Genomic DNA, 17833 nt, shown 5'->3' with positions numbered 1-17833 from the left:
GGTAGATTGGCAGCATTGACCGACCCAGTAGAGGGGTCTGTCGCATCTTTCTCTGCGGTTTCCGTGGGCCGCAGCAGCATGTGTTGCAGGAACTGTGCTCCGCTGCAAGCACTCTTGGGTCCCCAAGTCAGTTCTCTATCTGGAAAATCACATTTGCTGCAGAAACATCGTACGCACCCCTGCCTGTCCACTTTTGCCACCAGAAGTTCTACTGGTAGGTGATAAGGGTCAAAGTCCATACCGCCATACTTATTCAACTCCTTTTGTAAGCACGGGCACAAAAGATAGGGTGCGTTCACTCCTTTTACTCGCCAACCTCTGTATAACTGAGGGTGCGGTTCGCTGCATCCTGTCCCTCCCTGCTGGGGAACAGAAGTTGTGGACTGAGACTCACTGACGTCACGGGGTTGGGGCTCTGGTTCCGGGCCCGGGCAGTTTACTGTAACGCATTGTGGTGCAGCTTGGCCACCATTAGCACGTGCGCTCTCCTGACTTGGTGGGAGACGCCATTTTGAATGGGACTCATTATTAGCCTCCCCGGATGCGGGAGCCAAAGAAACTTCTAGGTCAGGATTGATAATTGGGCACCCATTGGTCGGACCCTCAGGCAAAGTTAGGAATTGGGGACCGTCTTCCTCACATATTGCATGGCCTACCTTTATTATCATGGCACTCCATTGACAAAGGGAATCATACTTTCGACCTATGACATATGCTTGTGCCAGTCCAGGGAGTTTGCGAACATGCGCCTGGATGTCTGATGCGAATGCGCATGCAGGAACTCCGCCCACAACGACCAGGCAGTTCGGGGTCGGGCTAAGTTTTGTGGCCCATGCGTGGACCTCCTGCCTTGAGGGCACCCACATAGTGGAAAAGTAAATTGGACAATTTGCATGAAAAATAGGACAGGGCACCCCAGGTCTGAGATCTCAGCAGCGGCCTCCAAATGTAACACCTCCCCCCCCCCCTATCGCAGATGGGGACCATGTGGGGAAATCTACACTTATGTTACCTGGTGTGGTGCGTTACCTGATAGGCTCACAGAAGACCTGAACCTCCGCCACTGGGAGCCTGGGGTTACCTGATTCGTCGTACACAGCGCCTCCACCTGTAAGGGTTCCCACCTGAGTGGGATGGTCCTCTTACAGGAACCACAATAATAAGACACGCACACAGTGTATGCTAATAACTGTTTACTATTGTAACTACTACTAATAACTTCGGTACCTGTACCACACCTAGAGTGCCTGTAAAGAGGACTCCATGGTGCCGGTGGATCGGCTCTAACTGCAGATCTGCATTAACAGCTCCGGCTACAGGGAAGTGGCATTTTCTGTACCAAAACAAGGTATTGGGGTCACATGTAGAGGACCCGCTAAGAATCACAATGGGACTAGCATTACCGGGATAATACAGAGGGGTATCCCAAACAGAAAATAAGTGGGGCCCGGGTCTCAAAACAGTTAAGCAACAAAGAGATATACCTCCCTCTGAGTGTTAGGTGTGCGCATTCATGGAAGCGCGTAACGTATCGACAGCCATAAAGAAATAAAGGAACAGTACAACGTTGTATAAAGTGCGGTGTGCGGTCCCTGTGCCGGGGGACCTGAACAAGACTGTTGACAAAAGTTCCGGGCGCCCATTATTCCAGAACCTTGCTACCTCATCGCCCAGCTGCCTGAGTCCAGCCCCTGGGCCAGGGTAACGTAACCCATGCGGATTAGTTATATATATATATATTCCCACATACAAAACGAACAGGCGCACTCCTAGTGTATCACTGATACACAATGTATTGGGCTGGACAGGTAAAAGTAGCTCACTCACAGGGGTAGCTGCAATCAGGCAGGTGATGAGACGATCACTGCATGGACAGGTAAAGTAGCTCACTCACAGGGGTAGCTGCAATCAGGCAGGTGATGAGACGATCACTGCATGGACAGGTAAAGTAGCTCACTCACAGGGGTAGCTGCAATCAGGCAGGTGATGAGACGATCACTGCATGGACAGGTAAAGTAGCTCACTCACAGGGGTAGCTGCAATCAGGCAGGTGATGAGAAGATCACTGCATGGACAGGTAAAGTAGCTCACTCACAGGGGTAGCTGTAATCAGGCAGGTGATGAGACGATCACTGCATGGACAGGTAAAGTAGCTCACTCACAGGGGTAGCTGCAATCAGGCAGGTGATGAGAAGATCACTGCATGGACAGGTAAAGTAGCTCACTCTCAGGGGTAGCTGCAATCAGGCAGGTGATGAGAAGATCACTGCATGGACAGGTAAAAGTAGCTCACTCACAGGGGTAGCTGTAATCAGGCAGGTGATGAGACGATCACTGCATGGACAGGTAAAGTAGCTCACTCACAGGGGTAGCTGCAATCAGGCAGGTGATGAGACGATCACTGCATGGACAGGTAAAGTAGCTCACTCACAGGGGTAGCTGCAATCAGGCAGGTGATGAGAAGATCACTGCATGGACAGGTAAAAGTAGCTCACTCACAGGGGTAGCTGTAATCAGGCAGGTGATGAGACGATCACTGCATGGACAGGTAAAGTAGCTCACTCACAGGGGTAGCTGCAATCAGGCAGGTGATGAGAAGATCACTGCATGGACAGGTAAAGTAGCTCACTCACAGGGGTAGCTGCAATCAGGCAGGTGATGAGAAGATCACTGCATGGACAGGTAAAAGTAGCTCACTCACATTGGTAGCTGTAATCAGGCAGGTGATGAGAAGATCACTGCATGGACAGGTAAAAGTAGCTCACTCACAGGGGTAGCTGTAATCAGGCAGGTGATGAGAAGATCACTGCATGGACAGGTAAAAGTAGCTCACTCACAGGGGTAGCTGCAATCAGGCAGGTGATGAGAAGATCACTGCATGAGATCTTCGTTTACCTGTCCAGCCCAATACATTGTGTACCAGTGATACAGAAGGACTGCGCCTGTTCTTCTTTTTGTGTTTGTAGGTATCTTTGGGAAGTGGTGATTCCTGAGTTCAGGCTCCGGAGGACTCTTACAATTGGGACTAATTATATTGTTCTATATATATATATATATTTTTTTTTTTAAATAATATTTTTTGCACAGAGTTTTTAAATTATTTTAGTAATTTTGTATTATTTGTAATATAGCTTATATTGTTATTGGCATTATCTTATATAATATAACTACATGTATTGATTGCAGCAGTATTTGTGACCTAACAGCTTATAAATTGGTTTCTAAAGGATGTGTTATCTCTTCACCAGGCAGTACTAGTTACACTAGTGGATTATTAGTGTTGGAAAGCTTTAACTTCCAAAATATGTATGACAATTAGGCGCTATTTCAGTATCGTGTTATATATATATATATATATATATATATATATATATATATATATATATCTCTATCATACCGATGTAATCTCCCTAGAACCGGGCAAGGGCGGAGACATTTATTTCAATTTATGAATATCAAACTGTTTTGCTTTGTGCTTTTTTGTTTGCGACCCCAAATATTCTTCCAGTTTATTACAGCAATTAATGGATGAGCCTTTCCTGGGGTGTGGCTCAGATCTGGCATAGCTGAACATCTGAACCAACTTCAAACTTTAGATTTTAAACCTGCAAACCTGTCCATTGTTATTATCACCTTCATGGCATCTGTGTAGTAAATGGCAAATACAAATCTCACTAGTGAGCACAGTCACACGCCTCAGACACGTCTGCAACCTGCGCTTCCCCCTTATCTCCTAGCACAGCGGGTGCAATCTTTTCCCCTGCACCCCCCCCCCCTGCCAGCAGTCACCCACTCCTTGCGCCCTACCCCTCCTTACCTCGGCTCAGGCGTTCTGGCGACAGGACGTCACGTTGCCATGGCAACACGACGGCACATGACCCGCGGTGTTACCATGGCGACGCATCACCAGAAGCCACCTGAACCAAGGTAAGAGAGAGTTACAGAGGCCTTCACCGCTTCCGTGGCACTTCATTTAAATAACTTCGGGAAGAACGCGGGTCCTCTGTAACCCCCGGGCCCCCCATAGAGAATCTCACGCCCCTCAGTTTGCGCTCACCTGTCCTAGCATACACTGCTTCCACTACAGCTAGGGATTCTGGGAAATAACATGCAAATGAGCACAAAGTGTCACCTATTGCTTCAAATCCATTTTAACATGGACCTCTATAAGCTTACGCCTGCGTATTACACAGCTTTTCAGCACAGCATGGGTTAAAGAAGTGCAGAGCTAGTAACCTACTCACAGACCTACTCACATCCTCAGTGTGAGGATGGTTATACTGGCTTTGCAACCACACATTAGTTGAGACTGTGTGCTCATTTCCTGGATCCCTAATGGCCGTGGAAGCATTGTATGGAGATAATGGTGTGATAAATGGTAATGTATTCTATGCATAGTAGTACTACTGGCAGCCTATCCTAATAAAAACTATTTGTCATTCATGTGGTTATTATTTGGCTAGCTATTTGAAGGGATTGTAGTGTTTATTAATTACTTGTGCATACATTTCTAAGTCATTGGCAGCCAGATAAATTGAACAGCACAGAAATGATCTAAACATATCGCAGCTTCACTGGAGTTCTTAATAATTGCAAGTAATGATGAGCGTGCAAGTTGTGCTTGTGTCATTGTGCAAATCTCATCAGGACGTAGAAGAGAGGAAATGAAGGCACCAAATAGTGCAATATTGTCAATTACAACAAGGTGGTCAATGTTGAAAACTCTATAAAATTTGCACTCACATGTACAACGTGATATTAGGGCGTTGTGGTTGTTAGAAGTTACCAACTTTATTTATCCAGATACATGCTCCAGATCAACACCGATATTATTCCATAGGAAAGGAAGGGAAATCCACACACACAGGAGAAAAGCAAAATAGTATAATACTGCTTTTAATATTAAAAACACAAAGTATTCCACTTACATAAGTGTCTTTGTGGTGAGCATTCAGACCACCCTGGGTCATATGGACAGACAGTGGTATTCACAGCAACAGCATCCGCTCCGCGGCCATCACAGCATATACTGGGCTGATTGGTGCAGTCTTCCACTCTGAATGTCGCCAACAAAGTTCCACTCTTTTGAAGGATACTTATCCACTTAAATCCACTTAAAGTGCAGAGATCTTACATAGTTACATACATAGTTACATAGTTACATACATAGTAGATGAGGTTGAAAAAAGACATAGGTTCATCAAGTTCAACCTATGCTAAATTTAGACAACAGATACTTTATCCTATACTGTATCCTATATCTATACTTACTTATTGATCCAGAGGAAGGCAAACAAAAAACCCCATTAAGGGGAAAAATTAATTCCTTCCTGACTCCAAGAATTGGCAATTGGATTAATCACTGGATCAACATCCTTCCCATGTATACTTATTTGGTATATCCCTGTATACCTTTCCCATCTAAAAAGATGTTCAACCTTTTTTTGAACAAATCTATTGTATCTGCCATCACAGTCTCCATGGGTAATGAATTCCACATTTTAACTGCCCTTATTGTAAAGAACCCTTTCCTTTGTTGCTGGTGAAATTTCCTTTCCTACAACCTTAAGGGATGGCCCCGAGTCCTTTGTACTGCCCGTGGGATGAATAGTTCTTTTGAAAGCTCCTTGTATTGTCCCTGAATATATTTGTATATAGTTATCATATCCCCTCTTAGACGCCTCTTTTCTAATGTAAATAAATCTAATTTAGCTAGCTTCTCCTCATAAGTTAGAATGTCCATCCCCTTTATTAATTTGGTGGCTCTTCTCTGCACTCATCTTAGCATCATCATGTCTGGGAACAATTCAAGATTTAAATGAGGGCTTAGCTGATGTAATGAATCATAAATCAGCAGTGTGGACAATCAAATACTCATTTCAGCCTCTCACAGGCTTTTCAAATTGTTGAATACTAGATTTTTTCTTTTAGCTTTGCAGCTATTCCGCAGAGTGCGTGTGCAAGGGCCTCATAAAGTCGCTAATAAACTCGCTCATAAACTCTCATAAACTCGCTAATAAACTGGATATCTTTGTTTGAAGACCATGCAGCGACTTTTGTACCTGTAATAGGTAGGAGTGACATCACTATTTAATGTTTTGTTACGTGCTATTGGACATTATAGCAAACATGACACCCTCTACAGCTCAATATGCCGTTTTGTTCTCCAATGCAACTACAACACATCACTGCGAAATGCTCAAAGAACTAGATTGGTCATCACTCGAGTCTAGACGCAAAGTTCACCTTTCCTGTCTTGTCTTTAAATACTTTCTGGGCAAGCTACCCAGCTACCTGAACAAGCTCCTCACCCCTACCACATGCAGCACCTATCACCTGAGATCAGACTCCAAAACACTGTTCATGGTTCCAAGGCTCAACAAAGTATCCGGCCGCTCCTCCTTCTCTTACCGTGCACCCAAAAACTGTAACCATGTATTATTTGTCTTAACTCTATGCCCAGGACATACTTGAAAACGAGAGGTAACCTCAATGTATTACTTCCTGGTAAAATATTTTATAAATAAATAAACTATCGCAATGAGATATTTTCTAGTTGTATTTATTTGGACAATTACATTTGATATTTTTGAATTAAATTGTGTTTGCTTCATTCCCTTAGTTTGGCTTAGAATATCCGCTCTGCCCTTTATACCTCCACTTGCTGTCTCTTTTTCTTCTTTGCTGTTTTTCATATTTGGGTTGTAATATTCAGGCAGCAGAACCAGTACCAGTACCAGTTCCAAGTAGCAAACAGAAACACGAGTAGCCTGGGTTATAATATAATTAAGCAATAATGCAAAGGTACCAAAGAGCAGGTAAAAGCAGAGAATAGCCCAGGCCAATGAAATGAATAGCACGGCACAAGATCTATGCTGAGCATCCAGAATACACACGTATTTCCAATGGAAAATATCCTGTTACAGGAACTAGATCGTGTTAAGTTGCAGCTTCGAGTCCAACCAATGCAGGAGTTCATAAACTGACCAATAGCTGACCAGAGGCAGAACCAGTCAGTTCTATTGCAGGGGGTACATTATATGGGTAAGGGAGCTGCTCAGCTCCTAGATAGCTTATTACCTGCAGTAGATAAACTTTAAGTACTGATCTGATTAATTAGTGCTAAATTAATTAATCTTTTACTCCAAAGTGTGTTAAACATTTGAGTAAAACAGTAACTTCTGACTCCCACAGTTGTAATTACTGATCTACTACACAGTGCTGAGGATCAGGAACAAGTTTGTTATGTTTGATCTTTTGTTATTAATGAGGCACATGCTCTTTAAATACAAATATTCTTAATTTTATGCATGACATTGTGTAATTGTAGTCAGCCTTATTTTTAAAGCTTGTTAACAGATATTAAGGGCTATATTTACTAAGTGATGCTACTCCATCACTCACCGCCAAGGGCCGAGGCTGCAGGCCTGAAGTCCAGCTGCTGGAACAGCTAACAGGCGGGTAGCGATGGTCAGGAGACAGGCCAAGGTCAGGGGTTGGAGAAGAAAGCGTAGTGAGGTAACGGGGAACATAAATTTGTGGGAGAGAGATGCAAATTACCAGGGTCGCATAGGGTTGCCCCCACCGCAGCCTGAGTACCACTGTCCTCATAGGGTTTCCTATACCACAGCCTGACCGTCACTGTCCTCATAGGGTTTCCTATACCGCAGCCTGACCCCCACTGTCCTCATAGGGTTTCCTATACCGCAGCCTGACCCCCACTGTCCTCATAGGGTTTCCTAATTGGCCTTAATTGCAAATGCAGCCGCCCTATTGACTAAGCCGCAGCATGTGACAATCCCCTTGGGTAGCAGACATATAACAGAGATTTATATAATGAAAAATGCATTGCATAAGTTATACAGCAAATCACATGCACTTGATCAACGGTACCCAACATCATCACGTTGATACCCGAGGCCAGCTGAGTCTCGTAGTGGGGTACCCCTGACTGATTGAGTGACTGACTCCTGGGAGTCTTTTGGAGCTCATGATCGGGGGATACAGTCTCTAATCCCAAACCCTCTCCTCCCCCTGGTAGAAGGAATAGTAAGGGATCTTGGCGCCAGACATTTGCCCGGCCATCCGCAGCATGGATGATACAGGCCAGGGGGTCTCGCCCCTTGCCTCGGTCCACCACATAGTGAATGAAGCGCTCCATAGTGCGCATGAAGGAGGCAATAATTACCAGAGCGGTCTCAGCACAGTCTTGGTTCACTCCAATAATCTCTTGAGTGGCGACGTCTTCTGGGGACATCACAATATCTACGGGCAGGTCCATGTCTTGGGACGAAAGAGCTTGAAGCTTCCTCTGGTAGGAGTAAGCACCGCGCATGGCCGCTGTACTGGATATCTTGATGGGGTCAAATCTGCTCTCTGGTCTGCAGAGATATTCTAGGGGGGACACCTCCACCAGGACGCGATGACAGGGTGAGCCCATCGCCCGGTTGACCCTACCTTTGGAGCCACCATGCTCCACGATCACCAGGGAGCTCACACCCGACACCCCTGGGGCAGTCAACTTACCCCTGTCGTCATTGGGAGGTACTGATCCCAAGCCTGTGACCGATGGTACCATCGTTGTAGGCCTGACCGGCCACAGTAGGGCCCACGGGCCCACAGCAGAGTCTGCAGTAGGTGGGGCAATCAGCCCGTTGTCCTCAACTTCACTTGAGTGGTCTGCCGGCAGGTGCATCACCACGGCTGATTGGATACTGTTGTCAGTAGAAGAGAATGGGGGTAGGGACGCCTTACCCTTCGTTGGTTCGAACATCTGTGGTTCCGTCATTGGAACCGAATCTGAAACCGATTCGAGAGTTGAGTCTGGAACCGCTGTTAGGGCGCACGGGCCCTCCAAAACCTCTGCTCTTGAGGTAGGTAGATTGGCAGCATTGACCGACCCAGTAGAGGGGTCTGTCGCATCTTTCTCTGCGGTTTCCGTGGGCCGCAGCAGCATGTGTTGCAGGAACTGTGCTCCGCAGCAAGCACTCTTGGGTCCCCAAGTCAGTTCTCTATCTGGAAAATCACATTTGCTGCAGAAACATCGTACGCACCCCTGCCTGTCCACTTTTGCCACCAGAAGTTCTACTGGTAGGTGATAAGGGTCAAAGTCCATACCGCCATACTTATTCAACTCCTTTTGTAAGCACGGGCACAAAAGATAGGGTGCGTTCACTCCTTTTACTCGCCAACCTCTGTATAACTGAGGGTGCGGTTCGCTGCATCCTGTCCCTCCCTGCTGGGGAACAGAAGTTGTGGACTGAGACTCACTGACGTCACGGGGTTGGGGCTCTGGTTCCGGGCCCGGGCAGTTTACTGTAACGCATTGTGGTGCAGCTTGGCCGCCATTAGCACGTGCGCTCTCCTGACTTGGTGGGAGACGCCATTTTGAATGGGACTCATTATTAGCCTCCCCGGATGCGGGAGCCAAAGAAACTTCTAGGTCAGGATTGATAATTGGGCACCCATTGGTCGGACCCTCAGGCAGAGTTAGGAATTGGGGACCGTCTTCCTCACATATTGCATGGCCTACCTTTATTATCATGGCACTCCATTGACAAAGGGAATCATACTTTCGCCCTATGACCCATGCTTGTGCCAGTCCAGGGAGTTTGCGAACATGCGCCTGGATGTCTGACGCGAATGCGCATGCAGGAACTCCGCCCACAACGACCAGGCAGTTCGGGGTCGGGCTAAGTTTTGTGGCCCATGCGTGGACCTCCTGCCTTGAGGGCACCCACATAGTGGAAAAGTAAATTGGACAATTTGCATGAAAAATAGGACAGGGCACCCCAGGTCTGAGATCTCAGCAGCGGCCTCCAAATGTAACACCTCCCCCCCCCCCCTATCGCAGATGGGGACCATGTGGGGAAATCTACACTTATGTTACCTGGTGTGGTGCGTTACCTGATAGGCTCACAGAAGACCTGAACCTCCGCCACTGGGAGCCTGGGGTTACCTGATTCGTCGTACACAGCGCCTCCACCTGTAAGGGTTCCCACCTGAGTGGGATGGTCCTCTTACAGGAACCACAATAATAAGACACGCACACAGTGTATGCTAATAACTGTTTACTATTGTAACTACTACTAATAACTTCGGTACCTGTACCACACCTAGAGTGCCTGTAAAGAGGACTCCATGGTGCCGGTGGATTGGCTCTAACTGCAGATCTGCATTAACAGCTCTGGCTACAGGGAAGTGGCATTTTCTGTACCAAAACAAGGTATTGGGGTCACATGTAGAGGACCCGCTAAGAATCACAAAGGGACTAGCATTACCGGGATAATACAGAGGGGTATCCCAAACAGAAAATAAGTGGGGCCCGGGTCTCAAAACAGTTAAGCAACAAAGAGATATACCTCCCTCTGAGTGTTAGGTGTGCGCATTCATGGAAGCGCGTAACGTATCGACAGCCATAAAGAAATAAAGGAACAGTACAACGTTGTATAAAGTGCGGTGTGCGGTCCCTGTGCCGGGGGACCTGAACAAGACTGTTGACAAAAGTTCCGGGCGCCCATTATTCCAGAACCTTGCTACCTCATCGCCCAGCTGCCTGAGTCCAGCCCCTGGGCCAGGGTAACGTAACCCATGCGGATTAGTTATATATATATATATATTCCCACATACAAAACGAACAGGCGCACTCCTAGTGTATCACTGATACACAATGTATTGGGCTGGACAGGTAAAAGTAGCTCACTCACAGGGGTAGCTGCAATCAGGCAGGTGATGAGACGATCACTGCATGGACAGGTAAAGTAGCTCACTCACAGGGGTAGCTGCAATCGGGCAGGTGATGAGACGATCACTGCATGGACAGGTAAAGTAGCTCACTCACAGGGGTAGCTGCAATCAGGCAGGTGATGAGAAGATCACTGCATGGACAGGTAAAAGTAGCTCACTCACAGGGGTAGCTGCAATCAGGCAGGTGATGAGAAGATCACTGCATGGACAGGTAAAGTAGCTCACTCACAGGGGTAGCTGCAATCAGGCAGGTGATGAGAAGATCACTGCATGGACAGGTAAAGTAGCTCACTCACAGGGGTAGCTGCAATCAGGCAGGTGATGAGAAGATCACTGCATGGACAGGTAAAGTAGCTCACTCTCAGGGGTAGCTGTAATCAGGCAGGTGATGAGACGATCACTGCATGGACAGGTAAAGTAGCTCACTCACAGGGGTAGCTGCAATCAGGCAGGTGATGAGAAGATCACTGCATGGACAGGTAAAGTAGCTCACTCTCAGGGGTAGCTGTAATCAGGCAGGTGATGAGACGATCACTGCATGGACAGGTAAAAGTAGCTCACTCACAGGGGTAGCTGTAATCAGGCAGGTGATGAGAAGATCACTGCATGAGATCTTCGTTTACCTGTCCAGCCCAATACATTGTGTACCAGTGATACAGAAGGACTGCGCCTGTTCTTCTTTTTGTGTTTGTAGGTATCTTTGGGAAGTGGTGATTCCTGAGTTCAGGCTCCGGAGGACTCTTACAATTGGGACTAATTATATTGTTCTATATATATATATATATTTTTTTTTAAATAATATTTTTTGCACAGAGTTTTTAAATTATTTTAGTAATTTTGTATTATTTGTAATATAGCTTATATTGTTATTGGCATTATCTTATATAATATAACTACATGTATTGATTGCAGCAGTATTTGTGACCTAACAGCTTATAAATTGGTTTCTAAAGGATGTGTTATCTCTTCACCAGGCAGTACTAGTTACACTAGTGGATTATTAGTGTTGGAAAGCTTTAACTTCCAAAATATGTATGACAATTAGGCGCTATTTCAGTATCGTGTTATATATATAGATATATATATATATATATATATATATATATATATATATATCTCTATCATACCGATGTAATCTCCCTAGAACCGGGCAAGGGCGGAGACATTTATTTCAATTTATGAATATCAAACTGTTTTGCTTTGTGCTTTTTTGTTTGCGACCCCAAATATTCTTCCAGTTTATTACAGCAATTAATGGATGAGCCTTTCCTGGGGTGTGGCTCAGATCTGGCATAGCTGAACATCTGAACCAACTTCAAACTTTAGATTTTAAACCTGCAAACCTGTCCATTGTTATTATCACCTTCATGGCATCTGTGTAGTAAATGGCAAATACAAATCTCACTAGTGAGCACAGTTACACGCCTCAGACACGTCTGCAACCTGCGCTTCCCCCTTATCTCCTAGCACAGCGGGTGCAATCTTTTCCCCTGCACCCCCCCCCCCTGCCAGCAGTCACCCACTCCTTGCGCCCTACCCCTCCTTACCTCGGCTCAGGTGTTCTGGCGACAGGACATCACGTTGCCATGGCAACACGACGGCACATGACCCGCGGTGTTACCATGGCGACGCATCACCAGAAGCCACCTGAACCAAGGTAAGAGAGAGTTACAGAGGCCTTCACCGCTTCCGTGGCACTTCATTTAAATAACTTCGGGAAGAACGCGGGTCCTCTGTAACCCCCGGGCCCCCCATAGAGAATCTCACGCCCCTCAGTTTGCGCTCACCTGTCCTAGCATACACTGCTTCCACTACAGCTAGGGATTCTGGTAAATAACATGCAAATGAGCACAAAGTGTCACCTATTGCTTCAAATCCATTTTAACATGGACCTCTATAAGCTTACGCCTGCGTATTACACAGCTTTTCAGCACAGCATGGGTTAAAGAAGTGCAGAGCTAGTAACCTACTCACAGACCTACTCACATCCTCAGTGTGAGGATGGTTATACTGGCTTTGCAACCACACATTAGGTGAGACTGTGTGCTCATTTCCTGGATCCCTAATGGCCGTGGAAGCATTGTATGGAGATAATGGTGTGATAAATGGTAATGTATTCTATGCATAGTAGTACTACTGGCAGCCTATCCTAATAAAAACTATTTGTCATTCATGTGGTTATTATTTGGCTAGCTATTTGAAGGGATTGTAGTGTTTATTAATTACTTGTGCATACATTTCTAAGTCATTGGCAGCCAGATAAATTGAACAGCACAGAAATGATCTAAACATATCGCAGCTTCACTGGAGTTCTTAATAATTGCAAGTAATGATGAGCGTGCAAGTTGTGCTTGTGTCATTGTGCAATAATTGTAATACACAAAGGTTTATGAACTCAGATGTCTCATTATCCCTTAGGAGCTGAACCACATCCTTATGTGAAAGCAGATTATATTCCTCTGTGACAATTATTCATGCAAACAACCACTCTGTAATGTGGGTGATGGGGGTGGGTGATGGGGGTGGTGGGTGATGGGGGTGGGTGATGGTGGTGGGTGATGGGGGTGGTGGGTGATGGGGGTGGTGGGTGATGGGGGTGGGTGATGGGGGTGGTGGGTGATGGGGTTGGGTGATGGGGGTGGGTGGTGGGTGATGGGGGTGGGTGATGGGGGTGGTGGGTGATAGGGGTGGGTGATAGGGGTTGGGTGGTGGGGTTGGGTGGTGGGTGATGGGGGTGGGTGATGGGGGTGGTGGGTGATAGGGTTGGGTGATGGGGGTGGGTGATGGTGGTGGTGGGTGGTGGGGGTGGGTGATGGGGGTGGGTGATGGGGTTGGGTGATTGGGGTGAGTGATGGGGTTGGGTGATGGGGGCATGTGATGGTGGTGGTGGGTGGTGGGTGATGGGGGCGGGTGATGGGGGCAGGTGATGGTGGTGGTGGGTGATGGGGTGATGGGTGATGGGGGCGGGTGATGGGGTTGGGTGATGGGGGTGGTGCGTGGTGGTGGTGGTGGGTGATGGGAGTGGGTGATGGGGGTGGGTGATGGGGGTGGTGGGTGATGGTGGTGGGTGATGGGGGTGGGTGATGGGGTTGGGTGATGGTGGTGGGGGGTGATGGGGGTGGTGGGTGATGGGGGTGGGTGATGGGGGTGGGTAATGGTGGTGGTGGGTGATGGGGGTGGGTGATGGGGGTGGGTGATGGGGGTGGGTGATGGGGGTGGGTAATGGTGGTGGATTGCAATACTCGATTGCAGCGACATCCTCATAGTGTGTCCTGGTTACTGGAAACCATAATAATATAATCCATTGATTGAGTATACTTATTATTACTACAAATAACTGTAACTGTTTCATACGCTCATAATATATATTATCTGTAACTGTGCACGCAATGTCTTGTATATAATGTATACCCTGTTCATTTATGTAACTGTATTTGTAACCATGTACTATTTGTTTAACTCTGTGCCCAGGACATACTTGAAAACGAGAGGTAACTCTCAATGTATTACTTCCTGGTAAAACATTTTATAAATAAATAAATAATAAATAAATGTTGAAACAAAACAAAAATGGGGACGAGAAATTGTATTTAACTTATTGTGTTGCGCTGACGAATAGAGAACACATTATGATTTTTCCCAATTCAGAAAGTTGAGAATATTGATTTATATACTTTATTTTCTTGCTAAAAGTTGCTGATTGGGTTTAGAACCGGCTTGTGAAGTTTCAGATAAAGCAGAACACGGACCATGCACACATAATGAAAGCAATATTTACTGTCTCATCCCACAACGCGGTGTGAAATATAGCCTTTTCCTAGTCTGGTACAATTTTGATGACATAATCTGGTACGATTTATTGTATTTCATTCGTGTGTTCTCTCTCCACAGGCCCAATTCTGATGACATTTTGTTGGTTCCTTTCTGCCATCCTAACTTAGATCTGCCAGAAGTTTCATCCAAATCGGTGCCGCTCCCATCTTGGAATAATTATTTAGTTTTTTGAACTGATAAAAAATATTAAACGATACATATCATCGCCTTAAATCTTGATACAACACATTACATGTATTATTTTGTGACCTGTACACAATTTTCAGACAATTCGCTTAAACCATTTCAGAGAAATTAAATATTAAAAGTGAAAATAAATTGGTAACAAACACCGTACGACCTGTAGAATTACTCTGACTTATAGGTGGCAGTGATAATTATTCACAATATCCTCAATGTTAGATATTATCTTACATTAAACGGGGTATGAATGGAAGGGAAGAACGCATCATTATGCCACTGAATAAAGCATTAGGAAGACCACACCTTGAATAAGGAGTAACGTTTTGGGCACAACTCCCAAAAAAATACATTATGGAATTAGAAAAAGTGCAAGGAACATTTTTTTCTTGAAAGGAAAGTTATACAGAGAGATACCAAATAAGTAAACATGGGAAGAATGTTGATCCAGGGAGAAATCTGAGTCAGTTTTTTTGCACACTGCACACACTGCACACACTCGCTGCACACACACTGCTCATTGCTCACACTGCCACACTACACACTCACTGCTCATTGCTCACACTGCACACACTGACACACTGCACACACACTGCACACTGCACACACACTGCTCATTGCTCACACTGCACACACTGACACACTGCACACACACTGCACACTGCACACACACTGCTCATTGCTCACACTGCACACACTGACACACTGCACACACTGCTCATTGCTCACACTGACACACTGCACACACACTGCACACACACTGCACACTGCACACACACTGCTCATTGCTCACACTGCACACACTGACACACTGCACACACACTGCACACTGCACACACACTGCTCATTGCTCACACTGCACACACTGACACACTGCACACTGCACACACACTGCTCATTGCTCACACTGCACACACTGACACACTGCACACACACTGCACACTGCACACACACTGCTCATTGCTCACACTGGACACACTGCACACACACTGCACACACACTGCACACTGCACACACACTGCTCATTGCTCACACTGCACACACTGACACACTGCACACACACTGCACACTGCACACACACTGCTCATTGCTCACACTGACACACTGCTCATTGCTCACACTGCACACACTGACACACTGCACACACACTGCACACACACTGCACACTGCACACACTCACACACACTCACAGACACTCACACACACTCACACACACTCTCACACATTCAGACACTTACACACACTTAGACACTCACAGACACTCACACACACTCACACACACTTACACACACTCACAGACTGCACACACACTGTACACTGCACACACACTCCTCATTGCTCACACTGCACACACTGACACACTGCACACACACTGCACACTGCACAAACACTGCTCATTGCTCACACTGCACACACTGACACACTGCACACACACTGCACACTGCACACACACTGCACACACTTACACACACTCACAGACACTCACAGACACTCACACACACTCACACACACTCACAGACACTTACACACACTCACCCATATACACACACACACTTTCTCTCCCATATATACATACACACACACACTCTCTCACTCTACACAGACGGGGGTGGGGTCGGAGCAGAGGAAAGGCCGCGACCAGCACCACCACCCGCTCCCCCCCTCCTCCCGCGAAGGCAGCGGGAGCGCCAGGGACAGCGGTGGGGAGAAGAAACCCCCCCCGCTACCACCTCCATGCAGGCAGCGGGAGCACCGGGCACGTGGAGGGATCAGAGGTAAGCGGGGACCGGAGGGACATCCCCGCTCCCATCTCCTTCCCCGCGAGCTGTCCTGCGGTGACAGGGGGAAGCGGGGAGCGGAGGGACATCCCCGCTCCCATCTCCTGCCCCGCGGCCTGTCACGCGGTGACAGGGGGAAGCGGGGACCGGAGGGACATGCCCGCTCCCATCTCCTGCCCCGCGGGCTGTCCCGCGGTGACAGGGGGAAGCGGAGACCGGAGGGACATCCCCGCTCCCATCTCCTGCCCCGCGGGCTGTCCCGCGGTGACAGGGGGAAGCGGGGAGCGGAGGGACATGCCCGCTCCCATCTCCTGTCCCGCGGGATGAACCTGCATTAAAGCGGCGGCCATTTATTTTTTTCGCGACCCCGTTAGTAACGCGGTGGTCTCGGGGTGGACCCCGAGACCCGCGTTATAACGGGGTTTAGCTGTATCATTAGATGATATGTCACTGGGGTTTTGTGTTTGCCTTCCTCTGGGTCAATATACTGTATATACTGTAAATACAAATATAGGATAAAGAATCTGTCGTCTAAATGTAACACAGGTTGAACTCGATGGACATATGTCTTTTTTCAACCTCATCTACCTATGTTCAACATTCACAGCCTTCTTGAGAATAATTAGTTTTGGGTGTGAATGAGATTGTTACCTGGAAGTTTTTTGCGCTGTGTGATATTATATTAAACTTATTTATTTTCAAGTCGCAATAATGTGAGAGTTGAAGGGGTATTCAGTATCTACATTTTCATTTTACTTCATACAGCGCGTGATCGCTGTGACAGACAACAGCCGCCTTTCTGGACAACGTCGTTGCCGGAGTCCTGACTCTCAGTGGAAACGCGGGTTATTTATTCCTCCCTGGGTTTAAGTTCATTCCTCCCCTCTTTAAAAGTAGCAGGTTTTCTCATGCACCGGTGGAACACTTGTCTATTGAGGCATTTCTCCCTCCGTTAAAGAGGTAAATAATGTAGCTTGTTTCCCCCACCCTATGGGAGATGTGGCGGTTACTGAGTGTGTGTGTGGTGCTTTTACCTGCAGCTCATAAGATGCCTGAGCCTCCGCTGCTGGGAGCCTGGGATGTACCTGATCCATCCGGTGACAGCGCCTCCACCTGTGAGGGATCCTGACATCGTCGGATAACCCCTTCACAGGACCCAATACAATAAGTACACAGTGTATCACTAACTCAGGCCTCGCACGGCCATACCCACACACTGTATCCTACTGTCCAACCACCTAGCCCACACCACGGTGAGAGTGTCCCCAACGTACTAAGGTGCCCCGGGCAACTAA

At 47.0% G+C, this 17833-nt stretch overlaps 1 long non-coding RNA gene across 2 annotated transcripts in view; it reads left to right on the top strand.

Moving 5' to 3' along the window:
• The window catches only part of LOC142468511 (uncharacterized), a 47202-nt gene extending 32338 nt beyond the window's left edge, over positions 1-14864 (top strand). For both annotated transcript variants that reach the window (XR_012788677.1, XR_012788678.1), the window contains exon 3: positions 14638-14864. This is a non-coding gene — a long non-coding RNA (uncharacterized LOC142468511). The remainder of the gene's footprint in view (positions 1-14637) is intronic.
• Positions 14865-17833: the final 2969 nt, after the last annotated feature.

This window comes from Ascaphus truei, chromosome 17 (genome assembly GCF_040206685.1).
Source record: "Ascaphus truei isolate aAscTru1 chromosome 17, aAscTru1.hap1, whole genome shotgun sequence".
In the NCBI taxonomy this organism is placed as follows: Eukaryota; Metazoa; Chordata; class Amphibia; order Anura; family Ascaphidae; genus Ascaphus; species Ascaphus truei.
The sequence above is the reverse complement of the archived record's forward strand: the minus strand, read 5'-3'. Positions and strand labels throughout refer to the sequence as shown.